At 48.0% G+C, this 18,126-nt stretch overlaps 1 protein-coding gene across 4 annotated transcripts in view; it reads right to left on the bottom strand.

Annotated features, from left to right (window-relative positions):
- LOC126529930 (uncharacterized) overlaps positions 1–15,550 on the bottom strand; it is a 150,315-nt gene extending 134,765 nt beyond the window's left edge. For 2 of the 4 annotated variants that reach the window (XM_050177393.3, XM_055070133.2), the window contains exon 1: positions 15,350–15,550. The gene's annotated coding sequence lies outside the window, so the exon portion shown is untranslated. The remainder of the gene's footprint in view (positions 1–15,349) is intronic. The other 2 variants (XM_055070132.2, XM_050177390.3) reach the window with 1 other exon arrangement.
- Positions 15,551–18,126: the final 2,576 nt, after the last annotated feature.

The raw sequence follows: 18,126 nt of genomic DNA, 5'->3' as shown, positions 1-18,126 counted from the left end.
TTTGGCTTCGTTCGACTAGTGGGCTCAAATTTCATGCAGATGTCCCGAGAAAGACATTCCCTAAATAGTCTTCTAATTTCGATGAAGCGAAGTGAAAGTGCGGAATGTTCATCGGCGTTATTTCAGGAATGACCGATCTTCCCCTTTTACAACTTGCGTAATTTTATCTCAACTGCAATTAAATAAGTGCAGAAGTGGTTCGCAGTGTCCGTCCTACAAAGTCATCGTCAAGTCGACGTCCTTACCGTGCACGTTCGTAAAGAAAAGAAAAAAAAGAAAGGTTTGCACCCTTTGGGGCTTATGTTCGTCACAGACAATAGTCATCTGCCTTGCGTGCCATTCCATTTTCTGACGCTGCGTTCCCGGTACTTCTATCACGAACGGCAAGCGCGTTACCAGGGTGACACAGCCTCCTTGACAGGAAAGTACGAAGTGAGAGTTTGAAAGAAGGGACACGAAAGCAAGGCAGGTGACGGTTATCGTGGATAAAAAATACGCCCCAAAGCGTGCAGACTTTTTCGGTGTGTCGGCATGCCTCCTCCTCCTCCTCCTCCTCAGTCTTAAGCTCGCCTTACAGGGCGAAAAACAAAACCAACCACCGCAACAAGGATTAAAAAATGCGACAAGGTGCGGTTGGGGGCGCAGTGTCGAAGCAACATTTTGGTTCCCGTTCAAAGAGAAACGGTCTATTTCCAGTTGAACTCAATAGCGAAAAAATAACGGTTTACGCCAGTTTGAAGCAGTTTGCATTCATTTGCATACAATAGGAATAATTACGGGAGAACAACGCGTGTTTATTTTGTTCAAAGAATTAGCAGACTCAACTGTAGTTGACGTCTACGTAACGCGAAGCATTCGTGATGTGTAGAGAACGCTTGCATGAATAATGTAAATGCGGTCAAGCGAAGAGCTATGTAAATATTATACGCTGCAGTATTTATACTCATAATGTGCAAGACAAAATGTTCGTAATGACAGGATGCAAGACTGAAAGCAAACTAAAACCCAGCAGCACACACCTAGTCGCCCCAGAGGCACACAATTTTGTACTGCGCTATATATGCCGGGATCGGCCCACCAAAACGGCGACAAAGCCTGCCCGTCCGCGAAACAGTATAGCTGCACACGGAGAACTCGACGGCGCACCGTGCGGTGACACTTGAGGGGCAGCGCTCGTGCTTGATCTTTGGCTTATGCGCCCCAAGTCGCGCACTTACTTTTCTGAATCATGCTGAATCGGCTCACAAAATCTTCGACGTTTACTAATGTGCACCTTAGCCGCCGGGATGCATAAAGTGTAATTGTGTCTATTGGCATCCCCTTTCAAACGGGGCGGAAACACATACTCACCTATAGCCTGCTTGATTTAGTCAGGTTTTACTACATCTATCGTCTATCACCTTTTGTCTTTCTGATCTCGATCTATCGCATTTAAAACCTATATCGATATACTGCAGCAGTGACTGGGCTCCCAATGATTCCGGCTCTATCAAGCAATTGTAAAGTCGCTTCCGGAACGGGCGGGCGCAACTGCTGCACCATAGCTGTGGTATCGGAAAGTAAAACGCTCCGACACTAAAGAAAAATGCGGGAGTGTCACTGTCGATCGCACAGTGTGGCTCTTTCCCTTCCGCACCCACTGGGCATCGTTAGCCCGCTATCGATGATTTGAAACGCCGCTTTCGAGACCTTCCGCGCCGCCCACGGACACACTGCGCTGTCGGACGTCACGGAGGATAACTATATTTTTGTCTTCTAAGTAGTTCGCTTTTTTCCCGCCAGGAGAGGATTTTTGAACGCGCTTGGGTTTAAAGGGGACGGAAGCGTTAACGGGTCGGCAGTCGAGATAAGCAAGAGGCGTTTAGAGTATTGATGGAAAAGAAGCAAGGAAGAAATTTACACGACCAGATCTCTTAGTCATAGCTAGCGGTACAAGCTAGGTTTTGAAGGAAAAAGGACGTTTAATGAGATGTGTACAAAAATGCTAGATAAAAAATCACCGCCCAAGCACTCCGTACACACGGTTAACCAGCGAAGCTGCAACGTACGGCCCCGGTGTTTATAACTGGGTTAATCCCGACGGTTCATTAAACGACGGCTTGCTAGGCTGCCGGATCCTTGGTACACAATTGCTGCTTGCGCTCTGCTGCACGAGCCTGTTTTTGTGCCCGGGCTGCAGCATCGGTACGGCATAGACGAGCTCGTTCCCGGTTCTGCTCGCGGCGTTGCTGATCGAAAGCTGCCTGCTCCTAAGGAGTACGTATGACGCGGGCCCACCTGTTTCAGAGCCGGAGAGAAACTGCTGTGCGCGCGCTTGGCGGCGACGGAGAGCAACGACGTCACTACTGGCGCAGCTAATCGAATACGACCAAGTTAGCACAGGGCCTTTTCACTCCGTCCCATGACGTCATGTTACTTGGCCCGACTGCCATAGAATCTCCCGATTCCCGAGTAGGCAACAGAGATTTTGACGTCACGGCAGCCTTGTCAATGGAAATTTCGCGCCAGGTAGTGTGGCGTCATGGATCGGAGTAAACAGGCCTTGTGCTATCGAGGTGGTGGTGGCTAATCGCGCGCCTCTCCTTTTTCTTTTACGCATGCGCACGGGGTTGCGCGGGATGAGTTTTCGGCGTACAGCGATGGACAGACGGGCGAATCGGCTAGCCATATACAGCTTCGCTGTAAAAACATATATAGCATACCTGAATAAATCAAGCAGGCTAGGTGACTATGTGTCACCGCCCCGTTTCAAAGGGGATGCCACTAAATCATCATCATCCGAAGTTTTTGCGATTGTCAAAGCAGAACGCAGAAATGGCCGTCCGCTATCGATGGTTCGAAACGCCGCTTTCGAGACCTTCCGCGCCGCTCACGGACACTGCGCCATCGGACGTGAAGCAGGACAACTACATTTTTGTTTTCTACGCGGTTGGCTTTTTTTCCGCCAGGCGGTAATTTTTGAACGCGCTCCGAAGTTTCGCGACCGTCAAAGCATGAAGCATAAATGGCCGCCTCCGGGAGCGGCGCGCTCGCTTCGATACATCGATAGATTGCAGATCTCGTGATTCCGCTGCGTCTGCGACTGATTTTGTCGATGGACCGAGCAGCAGCGAGTGTGAGGATGCTGCCTGTTCGTCGGACTTTGAAGCGGTCACGACGCAAGCCAGCCCGCAACACCGCCGGCCGCAGCCTGGCACGCCGAAATGTAGTCCTTGCCGTTAAATTTTTGTTGTGGGATGCCTGTTCAGTGAAAAATGTTGATTTTTCTCGGAGATAGTGCCTGTTAGATGGCAGTACATTTTGTACATCTCATAATTACTGTTACATATTTTCTTAGTAGTAGAAACGTGTCTTTACAAACTTCGTTCAATTTTATCTCACCATCTTGATTCTGGGAATTAATATTTTTTATGACTTACACCTCGTTAATAAAGTTTTATGCATGAAAAATGCATTCATCTTGCTTTTTCTTTACGTATTACATAAATTGTTGTGTTGAGTTGTTCCTTCAGAAAAAGAAAAGAATCTTGGTGTGACATACAAAAAGTAAACACAATTTTTACCCATTGTAGGGAAACAGTCCGGCCACCTCCTTTCCACAGCCGCCGAAGGCAGTGTTTTTAAATTTTTTAATAGGAATCCCGAAAGAAAACCCTGGCGCTGCGATCGGTCAGCTTGTATAGAAATGATGGTTAGTTCATGAATTTGTCTATATAGTCTTCGTGTGTGTGGCTTCACAGACTACAGCGTTCGCTCCCTCCGCGGTGTCGTTGACCGTGTGAAGCCCCTTTTGTGAAATAACGCGCTGACATAGGGCTACATTGTGATGGCTTACTTTATTTGACCGCTCCTACAATATTCGTCTGGTGATTTAAGGTAATCGCGGATTAACGGTTTGCTCGACACACGGGACTCGAGGAAAGACAGTGTGCCAGAACGAGCAATTCTGGGTAGCAGCCTTGACCGCAAGGACTTCAATGTCGAGCAGGTTGCGCGAAGACAACCGCCGGTGTAACTTTTTCGCGTGGTTCATCCGTGTGCTGCTTGTTCAGTTGTGCCAAACGGTATAGCTGCACTTGTCTTGCGTGACCTTTGTAGCGCTGCTGGAGCGTGCTCAATATGCCGCGCGTTAGTTTAGCCGAGCGAAGTTTCTTTCAGAACTCGATTTGGCGTTCATTTGGCGGGGAGAGCTTACTTATTAGCGGAGCGAATAAATGACCGGCAATGTTTCGCTTTCTGAATTTCGCGCCCGAGCCGCAGCGCCAATGCGGTCGGATGAGATCGCGGATTTCAACACGCTTTCGCGTATTCGGGCCGTGTTGTTTATTGAAACATTTCTCAAAGTTCGCTGTCGTTGAGGTTTTAGTTTCTTGAAAACGCACTGTAGTCGTTTTTTTTTTTTTTTTTTATCGAGTGACTGTTAGCTAGTCCCTAGCAGGCGGTGTTTCGTGACGTCGCGAGGGACTAGTGTTGTGGACGACATGCACTTCTGTAGGTTTTACGCATGTTGTGGCTTACCGAGGCATCCTATATGTACAGCTCCCACGGCAAGACGGCCATATGTTTCATAGGGTGCAATATATATATATATATATATATATATATATATATATATATATATATATATATATGTGTGTGTGTGTGTGTTGCCTAATAGAAATAAAGAAATAATAAATTAATGGAAATCAAAGTGGATAAAAACACAACTTGCCGCAGGTGGGAACCGAACCCACAACCTTCGCATTTCGCGTTATATATATTGACACGTGTACTTATATTTAACGGGCAACCACGTTTCGCCGCCTAACAAATGTTATCGCACAGCGCGGGACGCGTCTGCATGTATCCGAAGTTTCTGGAAAGTTATCGATGCTTCTATCCGCTGTCTGTTGTCGCCGAACCTTGTATTATCTGATTTCATCGCGTGACTCGAATGTTGTAGAACTTTGTGGAAGGCATGCGGGTCCCAACGATTAGTCTGGAACATTCGACGACTGTTGTATAAAAGCCGACGCGCTTGACCCGCTGATTAGATTTTCGACGATCGCCGAGCGTGTTCGCCACTATCGTTGTGCTATTAGTGTAGCCTGTTTTGTGGGCACAAGTTCGCCCAATAAAAGTTAGTTTTGTCGTTCACAGTATTGCTACTGTGTTATTGAACGTCACCACCACGTGACTATATATATATATATATATATATATATATATATATATATATATATATATATATATATATATATATATATATATATATACACACACACACCGTACCACACGCCTGTCTTCTGCGCTACAGTATAAACAGTTTCTGTCTTTCTCTTCCGCACACGAACGAACGTAGTATTTAGCCGGGTGTGCTGCCGCTTCGTCTGCTTATAATCGCTGTCATGAACCGCCCCGCGGGAAGCACGTCGCTGTCGTAAATCGCACAGCCCAACGCCTTCATTACTACCCTGTCGCCTTTTAAGCGGCAGCACACCCTGCTTGATGCTATGCTCGTTTGTACGCGGACAGTTTGGGGGCGCTGCAATCATGGCGCGCAAGTGCGTATGTAACGTGGTGATTTTTTGTATTTCGCGGGCATCCGCAGTAAGCTGAAAAACACTAATACTTAGTAGATCGAAAGTTAGAAACTGCCTAATCGCACGTTTTGCATAGCCCTCTACACTTTTCTAATTGTAATTTTTTGCCTGACTTTGATGCTTCAGAAGTTGGTTAATTAATTTTGACTAATTATCTAATCAAGCAAAAAAAAAATAGCGTTACGCACTACATACAAAAGTGAGCACATGCATTTGGTCGCGTCGTCTTAGAGTGCATCGGCATATTTTTAAACTGCCTAAAGCTAACGGAAACACCGTGTAAATATATATATATATATATATATATATATATATATATATATATATATATATATATATATATATATATATATATATATATATATATATATATATATATATCACAATGGGGTGCACAAAGTCTTTCACCCTGTTGTTTTGTTTCTGAGCCAAATTACGGCTGTAAGTGCGAAGCCAGCATATCCATTCCCAGCGGTGGACCCTTCTTGGACCAGTATCTCCCAGTAGCTCCGCGGCACGGCCCTGGTGTCAGTTGTCTAACACCTGATACTTTCTTGTAAACGACTTCACCCTGCAGTTGAATGTAACGGGTAACTATTCAAAGCTTTGGGTTTTAAAGACAGTGAAGGTAAAATAGACTTTGAACAGGTAGAAATAACTAAACGGAGGCTATATGATTGGTGGATAATATCAACGCAAAAGTAAAGGAGTAAATACATAGCTATGCATGCATATAGTATACCATTCAAGGCTAGGTGGCGCGCGCCGCCGCCGCCCGATTCAAAGGGTTGAGCCTCATCAATCCATCCATCGAAGATGGCGGTTGGGCTTCACACGTCCACGTTGTACGAGCAACGAAGTGTGATTCGTTTTCTACGGAGCAAGGGACGAACACCCATCGACATTCACAGGGAAACGCAGCCCACGTATGGGGGAAGGGTGTCTCGCTTCGAGAAGTGCGAGGTGGTGGTGCTGAGAGTTCGTAAAAGGCCGACGGTGGTTCCACAGTCAGCTAGACGAACTCTGCCACAGGGGCAAATCAAATTTAGTGCTGCGATGGGGCATACGTCTGAACCGGTGCCAGGACTATGTGGAAAAATAGTGTAACGTACGCAGAATAGTACGTATATTTGTAATTACCTTTACGTACGTTATATTTGTTTATAAAACATAGGGCCAAGGACTTTCTGATTCGCCCTCGTATATCTGCACTGAAAACAGGCTGACAAAAATTTGGAGGCTTGTTCGCGTTGACAGACATTCCGTGTTATCCGAGTATTATTCCGAGTTCTTGCGACCGTTGGCAGCGATGCACCGGCTGGCTTACTTGGCTGTGGAAGCGGAAGTAGGCGTGGAACATGTTCCTGATGTTGCTAGCTTTCTGTAGTTTCACGTGTGTGTCTATACAGTCAAGTGCGGATTGTTACGTATACGCATGTTCACAAGGTCCTTAGTGACACTTGGCAAAGCTGTGGGCGCTCTTTCCGAGAGGGAAGGTCGCGAGCCTGTGATTTAAGTGGAAGCACCGCGCTATGCTGTACATCCCGTGCGCGTGTGTATGTGCAGTTAATAGCCCGATTCGTAGGTGGTGCATGTGTATTGGCAGCGCAAAAGAACGGGCACCGAGACACCCGCGACATGTCTTCCTCGTATGACGTAATCCTTGTTCTTGCGCTGCCTGCATATACAGGCAAACTCCTGTAGCACCGTTGCCGTTTTCTGCAGGTGGGAAAAGTGGGGCGAGAAAACAACACTCGCGAGCTTCAACGCTTTGTGCTTCTTGTCGCCTCTTTCTGTCCCATTTATCACGCGCTGCGCGTCTTTTATGTTTATTTGTTTGTTTGCCATTGTTTTACGCACTGCTGTCAGGCAGTCAGGCAGAAACTTTCTGCCTGACCCCACCCCCGTGGATTTGCTTGTCGCAGGTCCACGGGATAACTAAAAGTATCGTAAGGAGGTTTCGCCTAGTCCTGCGCTGGGCCTCGTCCGGAGCTGCAGGACGAAGCGGTGGTCCGCAGCACGAAGCGGCAGCTGCAACGCGCTGCATGCTATGTGTTAGCCAGCGACACGGCGCAGTCACGGCACGGGCCTCCCTCTCCAACGCGCCGCAGAACACTCGCGGTCGCGTCCGCTTCACTAAAGTACGCCGTAAAGCATTCTTGTACAATTCTATCAACGCACGCAGCAAAAATGTTTGTAGCGTGCAAGTAGAATTTAACCTGCTTCACAACATGCTCTAAGCAAACAAAAAGAGAAACAGTCACTATGATAGAATTCATATACTTCGGTAATGTTCGGGAAAAACCAAATAGTACATGTCTGCGCAACCAACTAGACAGTGCATATGATTTCGGGGCACCTTTCTTTCTCCACACTGTTGACAGCCATGAGATGTTAATTTGAAAACTTACCTAACAATTATTGAAGTCGTTCAGTATGCATATTTTGTCCTCTACAGTTCGAAAATAATCGCTTGTGACTTCAGGTTTGTTCAAGAGCACGCCCGGAATTGCGCACTTCACCCTGGATGTTATCGACGAGATTTATCTATTTATTTATTGTTTGATTCATTAGGTTTAATCGCCAAGAGCAACACGGGGGCTATGAGGGACGCTGTAATGGAGGGCTCCGCATTAATTTTGACCGCCCGAGATAAAAATGCAAGTGTTCTTGCATTCGCTCCCATCGCAATGCGGCTGCCGCGGCCAGAAAACGAACCCGCGACCTCGACACCAAGATACCAACGCCCGTAGTTGGTTCCTCCGGTGGAGTTGCGAACGGCTTGCTGCAACACTGCTGTCCTGTGCCCGATCTCGAAGGCCACGGTAGTATCGTTCTCTGACTAGATGGCGCTACCGCCCCATTACAGATGACGTATCTCCGGTTTTGCTTCGGTCGGATTCATTGACGTATCGTGACCTCACAAGAAATCCGCCCACCAGCCGGAAAAGTGGCGGGGTTTTGAAGAGTTGGAGGGAAAGGCTTGTAGGCTTTCGATTGCCATTCTTCTCCGAGCTATCACAATTAGTGGTTAAAGGGCCCGTCACCAGGTCTGGTCATTTTGAACTGACAAGCGCAGTGCATACGATGTGTGCTAACGATTGTGCCTGCAAAGTATTACACTGCTGCGCGCTGCGAAAAGAGCCGAAATTTCAACTAAAACCCCGTGCGCCCTCCTCCTCTCGCACGCCGCGCTCTAAGCCGAAGAATCGACGTCAGTCGCACAAGTGCGCCTACATAGTTTGCAGTGCTGTGACGTCACTCACTCACATGTGACCTCGAGAATTACTCAAGGCAGCAGCAGGTATGTGTTTGATCTGTTGCTTCAATAGACGATTTAAAGTTTAGAGAAGTAATAAAACCTATAAACCGAATGTCTACGTGTCTTTGTGGTACTTCGTACCGTAGCAAGACAGATGTGCTTCCGTTTTGTCTGCTTGTTCCCACGTCGTGCAGTCGCGCGCGTAGAGAATGAAACTGTTATTTTCTACCGTATTCCAGCGCGAGATCATGCTCTGTGATCCGCTTGCGTCTGCTTCAGTGTTCGTCGTGTAGCACCGACTTATACCGCTAGTCGGGTGTTCTCGAACACAGTGCACAAAATCGTGCGCTGCGCGAAACGAGATCACCAGAACAGCTCGCGCGAGACCGTCACCGGAAGTGCGCCGCTCAGCAAAAACGCCAGAAAAAAGAAATATCTATATAAAAAATGGCGGGGCCCGTGACGTATGCGTCACGCGATCCTCGGGCTCCGATATGGGAGAACGCAGGGAATGAATTTCACTCGCTGTGGCTAGACGGGGGCAAGTGGAGATAGTAAACATGTTGGCGGTGGCGCGCGCCTCCATGGGTTTGCGGCACTTGAAACATTTCTGTCTCGGACATTAATGAACCAATTTGAAAAATTATTGTAGTGAAGCGCTCCCTAGAGTGCACGTAACTTCCAGCATATAACCAAAATTTGCTATGTGATCTGGTGACGGGCCCTTTAGGAAGGACGAAAAGCCTCCCCTTTTAGTACCGTCGTCTTCCCTATAGGCTAGTTGACTGGGGAATCTGAAGACTGTATCGCAGCCAATCAAAATCGTCGAATCGGCTACGATACCACGCTCGTGCGATTGCAACGCTCCGTAGCATACCCCCTCTCCGAAGCCTCCACTCACCCGACGCATAGAAGAGGGGGCAGCAGAGCAACCCGGGAATCCTCGGTCGGCGCCGGGCTTTTGTAGCATTTGACGTTGGTCCTTTTCATCATTAGTTCAGGCTGTCAGGTAGTGGTGGGCGCCTTTTGTGGACCTGTCAGCCGTCGGTGTCAACGCTGCGTTGGCGTCTTGTTGTACGCGCTGACGGATGGTTGGGTGGTCGCCTCGTGGCAAACGTCTAATTAACGCCTCTGGACGTGTTGAGACGTAACACCCCCAAGCCTGTTCGAAATGGTGCGATTTTACGAGGCGTTTTTCGCAGCTACGATTTCTGCAAATGCGAGCTTCGCCTTGACATTTCACATGCATCGATCGCGGCATTTGGGAGCCCCTAGTGAGAAACTGAGCTGCCTGCGACGCTCGTGCTAAGTCAGTCGAGCCAGATCATACTTTTCGCGCGTCTTACAGCGATGTACGTTGAAACTAACATCGCAGATGTTTCCGTGGGAGCAGTAGGGACCGTGGAAGAGGCCGGTCCGCATATACTGAGAATTTAGAAAACAGAGCGCCTTAGCAACCGCGGTTGAACGCGAGTGGCTGAAAGGTCGCCGGTGACGCTAGACGCCCCTGCAACCGCTATGAGAATACGGCGCGCCCCCCTAACGCCTTTTACGCTAACCTAACCTATCGAGGCCGAGACGCAAGACAATAAGCTTCACGACGTAACCGTTGCGAGAATATGCCGCGCCACCCTAACGCCTTGTACGCTAACCTAGCCTAACCTAACGCTAAGGTGACCCAACGTAACCCAACATAACGTTAACCCATAACGTGGCCGAGACGCAAAGACAATCGGCACGGCGTAACCGCTGATAATATGCCGCGTCACCCCCCCAAAGCCTTTTACGCTAACCTAACCCTAACCTAACGCGGGCGAGACGCAAAGCCAACGGCGCGACATCAGGCAATCGCGTTGAACCGTGGTTGCTAAGACGCTGTGCGTTTATTTCACTCAAAGGGGCCCACTCAAAAATGCTCCTGAAAAGTATCGGACACCAGCATACGAAAAGCCTGCCAAGAGCGAAGATACTTCTCCAGGAGAGCAGGCCCGGCCTCTACTACGGCCCCTAATGCTCCCTCGGATTAATTTTTTTTTTTTTTTTAAGCTATAGTGCCGTAAGGCGTAACAAAGTTGGAATCCGGCATGACTGACTCAGCAGCAGCGCCGCACGCGCGAGAAAGTCTGTCCGACATGCCTTTAGATACAGCGGTCGTCAAATGGCGCGTCAGTGCCCGCTGCTTCACCTGTTTCACCGCGCCGGCAGCTAACGTGCGAGCGCGAACTCGACTTTCGCATACAACACGCGCAAAGAAACCTCCTCCGTCAGATAGTCAACGAGCTAAGGCACCCAGATGTTCTCTCTCGCACCCGCTCTTACTCGCGCCTGCGCAGAAACGTCGAGCGCCTCGAGAAATGCCATGCCCCGCTGTATACTTACTATGCTCGGGGACAACTTTCTGTGGCTACGAAGCGGAAGCAGGCAAAGCGTGGACAAATGAGTGCGCTTCTGAAAAAAGTCCAGCGTTTTAATTCACGTTACCTTAGGATTGGCATGAGAAAACATAAGCTCGTGGTTAGCAACAGTTAAAGGGCCCCTGAAACGGTTCGGACAAATTTTGTAGGCGCGTAGGGTACAGCTTAACGAGAACATTCGCACCACAATTTAAGTGAAGCGTTACGTATTAATAGAGCTACAAGCGATTAGAAGTTGCCCTCCTCCCTAGCCATGCTTTTCCTCCTCAACTCGCTCGCCGAGCGAGCGGCGCTAAGCTCCGCCTTCACTGGTACTGCGTCACGATGCGACGTCACATTGTCCACTTCCGGTTGTTTTGGAGCACGCCCCCTCCCGCGCGAGACCTCTCCGCTAGCCGCTTGGCCGTCGACCAAGAGCTATCGAAGCAGCGTGCGTTGCGAGCATTCTGTCGTAGCGCCGAACGTGTCCGGTATTCCGGTAACCACAGGCAAGCTGATCATTTCGGCAAATGACTGGAGGCATAAACTCAAGCGGATGAAGGAACTTTAGCGTAGACGTACGTGAGCAGCCTGATCAGTCAGCACCAGTCAAACAAAGCGCTAATATTGCTCTAACCAAGTGTAAAACATTCTAAACATTTATAAAAACAACGTGTTGATGATTACACTCCTGCGAAAAATACACACCAGCAGCAAAGAAGAATACACTTTGTTGATGCTACTGTGTATTGTTGAGCTCTGTGCCACCAGGTGGCTGCACCGTGCAGACCATTCACATTTGCCCTTTTGCTCATCTCATGGCTCATCCCGGCACAGTCAGGCGGCCAGACCCTGTCCCCTTGCGTTTGCCCTATTACCGGACTCGCCAAACGCTATTGCGTTAGTAATCTTCCGGTGTAAAGTAACGGCCACAAACGCGCAAATCCTGGCGTCAATCGGATAGCGGCAGTCCGATGCGCAGCAGCCAGTTCGCTCGTATGCTGCCTTGTAGAAAGACACGATGTCGCAGCTTGACATATTGCCAGTCGCTAGGTTTGCAGTCCACAAGGCAACAAAGTCGAATCAGAGTGCTCGCGAAAAGACTGAGACCGACTCTGACCGCGTAGCTCTCGTCAAAATGGAGTACGTTGTTAGGCATATACGAGCCATAAAATCCACCACGGAAATCCACACTCGAATTCGGAATCAGCGGTGTCTAATGAATCAATCTTCATAACACACGCTAGTTGAGAGAAAGCGATAACTCCAGTCACTTCTCCTAGCTTGCGAACTTCACGCATTACCGCGAATCGAACCCAGTTTGGTGCTAGGTTAGAGCCGTCGCTTCGATGGGTGCCGCCATGTTTGTTGACGCAAAGCTTTTGGGAACGCTATTTGAGCTCCCGCTAAATCGGTGAAATAGCGTTCCCAACCCAAAACCCAAACGCAGTTTGCGTCTCGCGCATGCGCAGTGGCTTCGACGCTATTTCTTTGGGGCCCCAAAACGTTTGGGGCCCCTATTCTAAAACTCTCTATTAGATTCAGCGCCTGGCGGCATTGAGTGATTTTTTTGTTTTCTTTTGTAACCACGGTTACACGAACACCACGACGGCGCATCGCGTCGCATTTCCCGCGAGTCGCGCACACGTTGACGGCGGCAATGAGCTAGGAAGCGAAGCGCTGCCGTTGCCCTGTACTGCAAACGGTAGACGTGTGGAAGGGATGTATGCCCTACTAGGTCACGGTCAAACAAGGGTGACTGACTTGTCTATAGTTGGCATTCCATTAATTTTGTTGAAAGAGCGTATGGTGGAAAGCAGTCAAAACTGACCTCAAGCCTCCACATTTAACCTTACGCGTGAGCTAGATAGAAATTTTAGCGCCAGCGGACGAGGACAGAAAGGGACACGTTGACAACACAATGCGCTAACTCCAATTCATAAAAAAAAGAAAACTTATACACCATGCACACTAACGCCACGCCTGATCCGGACCCGGCACCTGAAATCTGGAAATGGCAAAAAGCGATTGCACTCTTCTTGCAAGAAAAACTCAAGAGTTCTGAAGGTTGACGAACCGTTTTTTGGTGAAAAGCTCAGAGGAAGTCGTATATTTCCTGAAAGAAAATTCTGGCAAGTGTTTCTACGTGTACTTTTGACATAAATGACTTGTATTACTCCTTGCCTCATAATAAATTATTAACTTGCGTGGTACAGTGCATTGATTACTTTGGCACAATTGCGTTTTACAACTAAGCTGGGCTATTCGTCCAAGGTTTTTTTAGATTTACTTCGCTTTTATCTTAACATATGCAGAATGGAAAGATGGCGTTTTTATTCGTAAGCAAGATGTCTGCACGGCTCCTGTTTTGCGCACATACTTAGCGACATATTTTTACTTGTCATAACAGAAGCTTGTCAGATGCATTGATCGATTTTAGTGTTTTTATTTAGATATGTCGATGTATATTCAGTTATGTTGAATCCGGACGCACGTCCTATTGTGTAAAAACGTTTTTACTGAAGCCCTTAATCGACAACATTCACGGTTGAATCGCCCGCCGATTGATCGCAGCCAACAATTCGTTATGTCAGTGTTCGTTACAGCGGGGTATGGTTTCGTTCCTATTGTTCACAAAGCACAATTCCAAACACCTCGTACGATTTCCTTTCCCCTACGCCTTTATGATCTTTTATGTGGAATGTTTTCCGTGCTCCTAAACGTTCACTTAACTCGACAAATTTGTGTCCGTCAACAGACGAGCGTACCAAAGTAGACGCCGTGCACCAGATGGCACGCGTTGAACCAGACGCAGTCGACCAAAAGATGGCACGATTGGAAGCTTCAGCTATTTCAGCTATTTCAGCTTCCTGTACAAACTTGAATACATAGTCACTGACGTCACACACATGCGGTTTCAACAAGGTTGCAATGCCGAAAGCAAACGCATGGACATTTTCCAGTTCCGCGAAAAAGAAACGTGCTGTCGGCATGCTTTCTACATAACAATCAGACGCACGTGCCAACGCAGGCTACGCAACGAATCGGGAGGGGCGCACGTTCAATCCCGTTGTACTACGCGAGGCTCGTTCTACCAGCGGCAAGCTGCCCTTTCACGAGGCGCGGCGGTGGGCTCACGCAATCACGCCTGAGCGTGAAGTAGCGCGTGTTATCAATGATCTCGCAATGACTGCACGCTGCTGCGAGCGAGCGCGGCCGGGAATACAGCAGCTCCCCCGGCCCGAGATCGTGCCGTCGCCAGGGGTTGCACAATTTGCCTGACGAGCGAGCTCTTCCACGGCGCCGCTTGGCTCGGGCCCAAAGGCGGCGGCGGCAGTGCGCGCGGTCGCGTAATATCACCTCGGCAGAGCCCTATCGGCGTCTCGCTCTGCTTTATCTGGGGATCCCACATAAGCATACAGCCTAATCGCGGCGTTCGCAAAATTCACACACAGCGGTGACACAGGCTGCGAGGTGACGGACTACGTTCGCTGTACGCGACACGCACATAAAACGAAGCTGGCAATTGATGCAGCTCAATTCGCGACCACTGGAAGTATCTGCCAGAAAACTTCGCACTTGGAGTGCAGACGCCTTGTTCCATAGGTAGCGCCAAGCAGAAGGCTGGCCGAGATCGCGGATCACCTAACGGCCAACAACGCTGCCAGGCAGCCACGACCACGTTACCACGACAGACATGTTTGGCTCGAAATAACTTCAGCGGGCAGCAGAAATTATTGACAAATTTCTTCGTTCTGGGGGCAACGAGTAACGGACGCGGTTGATTCGGATGCGAGCCGCGCCAGCCGGGAACGCAAGGCGCCTGCCTGTGCTAGCGACACAGCGTTTGCCGAGCGGCATCGAATGCCCCTTTCTGGCGCAAGCAAAACCTTGCCGCAGGCTGGGAAGAAATCGAACCGTCGCCGTAGCCATTACGAGCTACCTGGCACCGCGACTGCCACCGGCGGCAAGTGGACGTCGCGCTAGCCGCGTTCGTAACCACGCGCGAATTCGGCCCGGTGTGCACTTGGTGTGGACCAGCCGACGACAACGCGCGTGCGTGCCGCCGCACATGCACGCCGCGATGAATATGCAAGGCCCGATTAACTCACCGAACACGGCGACGCGCTGGTTTCCTGACGCCTCTGGACATTCGGACGGCACGTGACGGTTTTCCGTTGGCTTTTCACGCGAGTGGGAGCCGTTGTTCCATCGTGATCGAGTTGGTTTCGCGGCCGAAAACACTTGCCGACCACCGTGCCAGCCCACTCCCACTCACAAAATTTCCATGTTTCGTGCCGACGGCTGACGCCAGTCGGCGTGACTGGTCGAGCAGCCGGTAGCCTCGAACCCGGCGGCGAACTTCCAGAGCGGCGCTGTTTCGATTTCACAACCCCGGCCGCGCGCGCGCGCGCGCTTCCGACGCGCCCGATCGCGTCAACGAGCGGCAGTTTTCCCGCATTTTAACGAGTACGCAAAAGCAGCCGGGGATGCTTGCACAAGCAGTGTATTGCGCGTGCGCAAACGGCGCATAACCTGCTGCTATTTCTGCCGGTGTCATTTAAGTAGGAAACGCTCGTCCCTTGTGACGGCGATGGTTGCGACCGTTCCGCTTCCTTGCTATCTTTTCATGTATAAGAAAGAAAAAAAAAACCTAACGCTCATTTGTCTGTGACTTACTATGCCGTTTAGCGTCCTGCATTACAAAATTTCTGACTTCCATTATTTGCAAAAAAAAGGTGAAATAGTTCTGGCCACTTGTTCAACAATATATTGGCGTCACAATCTTCCCCAATAGCCAGACGTTATGTGCGTTTTTTTTTTATCGCTTAATCGCGATTTATATTGCCAAACTGACTAAATATCAGAATTTTAATTTCTTTGCCATATTTTCTTGTTATAGATGCGCAACTTACGAGGGTAACCGAATAAAGATGCTTTCTGGCACATATATTACGTGGAGGTATTAACAGATCGATCACCTGTCTGTTTGGAAAAATAACACTAGCAAACCAGTTTTATTTCTAAATAAGCTGTATCTCGATCGGTGTGCATGTCTGTATCAGGATGTTCTGGAACCACAGTGAAGTACGTCGTCGCTAAAGCTATACCACATGCCAAGGTACCATCGAAGAAACCTGTACCTGGCACCACAAAAAACTTGATATGTCTATACATACGTCCGTCACTTGAATATGCATATTACATCTTGTACACCGGCGACACAAATAAGCAAACTACAGAGCCATTGCAAAATCATGCCTAATAAACAAACTACAGAAGCTGCACAAAATCATGCCATCTAGCTTCATCTTATGAATCATGCCATCTTCCCTCCACCGCACAGCCATGATGGAGGACAAAGGTTAACCTTCCAGAACTTGCTGCTTGGCATGAGGTAGTCTTTCTCACAAAATTTATTATCATGAGAACCATTTTATTGAGTGCGCATTTCACAGCAAAAAAAAAAAAAAAAAAACGAAAGAAAAACCACGCTGCATTGGGTTTGTAATTACACGTACTCGCTTTTTCAACACATTTCGACCAATCTGGACCAACTGGATCTAATTAGTATCTCAGTTGGACTTCTTGAGACCAATACGAACAACAAGAAAAACCTATAGATGGGTCTTTGCCTTGATATGACACGGATATACATGAAACTCCTTTAGAGAAGCTTACTCATGCAGGAACCCACTATGACAATTCTCTTGACATACCCGCCAGTCACCACTACACTATGAGATAGATGTCAGGTGCTGTATATGTAAGTAAATTTTGGCTCGCCAAGTGGTGGCACTGGTTCGAGATTTATTGGTAATGCTTAAGAGGGAGCTTTAGCTCGGGCCCAACTCCGACGCGGCCTATTCAAACACATGTAAAACGCAAAAACGTTCTGAGATAACCCCTGGACCGATTTTAATGAAATTTGTTGCATTTGATAGAGAACGTTAAATTCTAGTGACTGTTGGAAGCGGAATTTCGATTTAGGGTCTGCATTAAAAAAAAATTTTCGAAAATTTGATAGTTCGAAAAAAAAATATAGAAGCAGAAAGTTTACAAATTAGTAGCTCTCCATCAAAAATAGATATCGCAGTTCTGTAAACGGCATCCACTAGATCATTAAAAGCGGACAAATTCTATATGTAAATTCATAGCTTACGTGAATTCATTACGTTGTGTACAAGGGGTCTACAAAAGCTGCATATTCATATTACCAATTTTTTTTAGGTTCATGCGTAATATATCAATTTTGTCCGCTTTAGGTGTGCTATTAGATGCAGTTCCCAGAATTGTGATATCACTTTTCATTGCCGAGTTACGGAGTTGTAAACTTGATAGCTTCGTTTTCTGAAATTTTGCGATTTCTGTCAATTTTGAATAAAAAATTGACGACCTAAACACTAATTCGAAACAACAGTAAATAGATTTTAAGTTTTTCTTTTAAACGCAACAAACCTCGTCAAATTTGGTGCAGTGGTTGCCGAGAAAAACGAATTCTCCCTTGACATGTATTTGGGTAGGAGCACCCGTGCTGAAGCTTCCTCCTAAGGGCCGATTTTAAACTTCACGAAAAGCTAAATGTGTCTTTTCATCGATCACGACAATATGGAAAGATGATATCTGAAGATAGCTTATTTTTTTATTTCCCAGGATTCCTCATCCTGCGACTCCCTATTAGGTCAAATTGTCATATCAAGCCCCAGTGATGTCCAACTGGAACCAATCGGACTTCCAGTGATGTCCAATATGAAACAATCGGGTCCCATTGAAAAACACAATCGGACTCAGTGTTTTTGTTTTTTTTGTTCTTGTTGTTGTTGTTTCTTGGACTAGATATTGGGAGAGTTCATAAGCCATGCTAATAAAGATACACACGCATATGACA

The sequence above is a fragment of the Dermacentor andersoni genome, chromosome 5 (genome assembly GCF_023375885.2).
Source record: "Dermacentor andersoni chromosome 5, qqDerAnde1_hic_scaffold, whole genome shotgun sequence".
Classification (NCBI taxonomy): Eukaryota; Metazoa; Arthropoda; class Arachnida; order Ixodida; family Ixodidae; genus Dermacentor; species Dermacentor andersoni.
The sequence above is the reverse complement of the archived record's forward strand: the minus strand, read 5'-3'. Positions and strand labels throughout refer to the sequence as shown.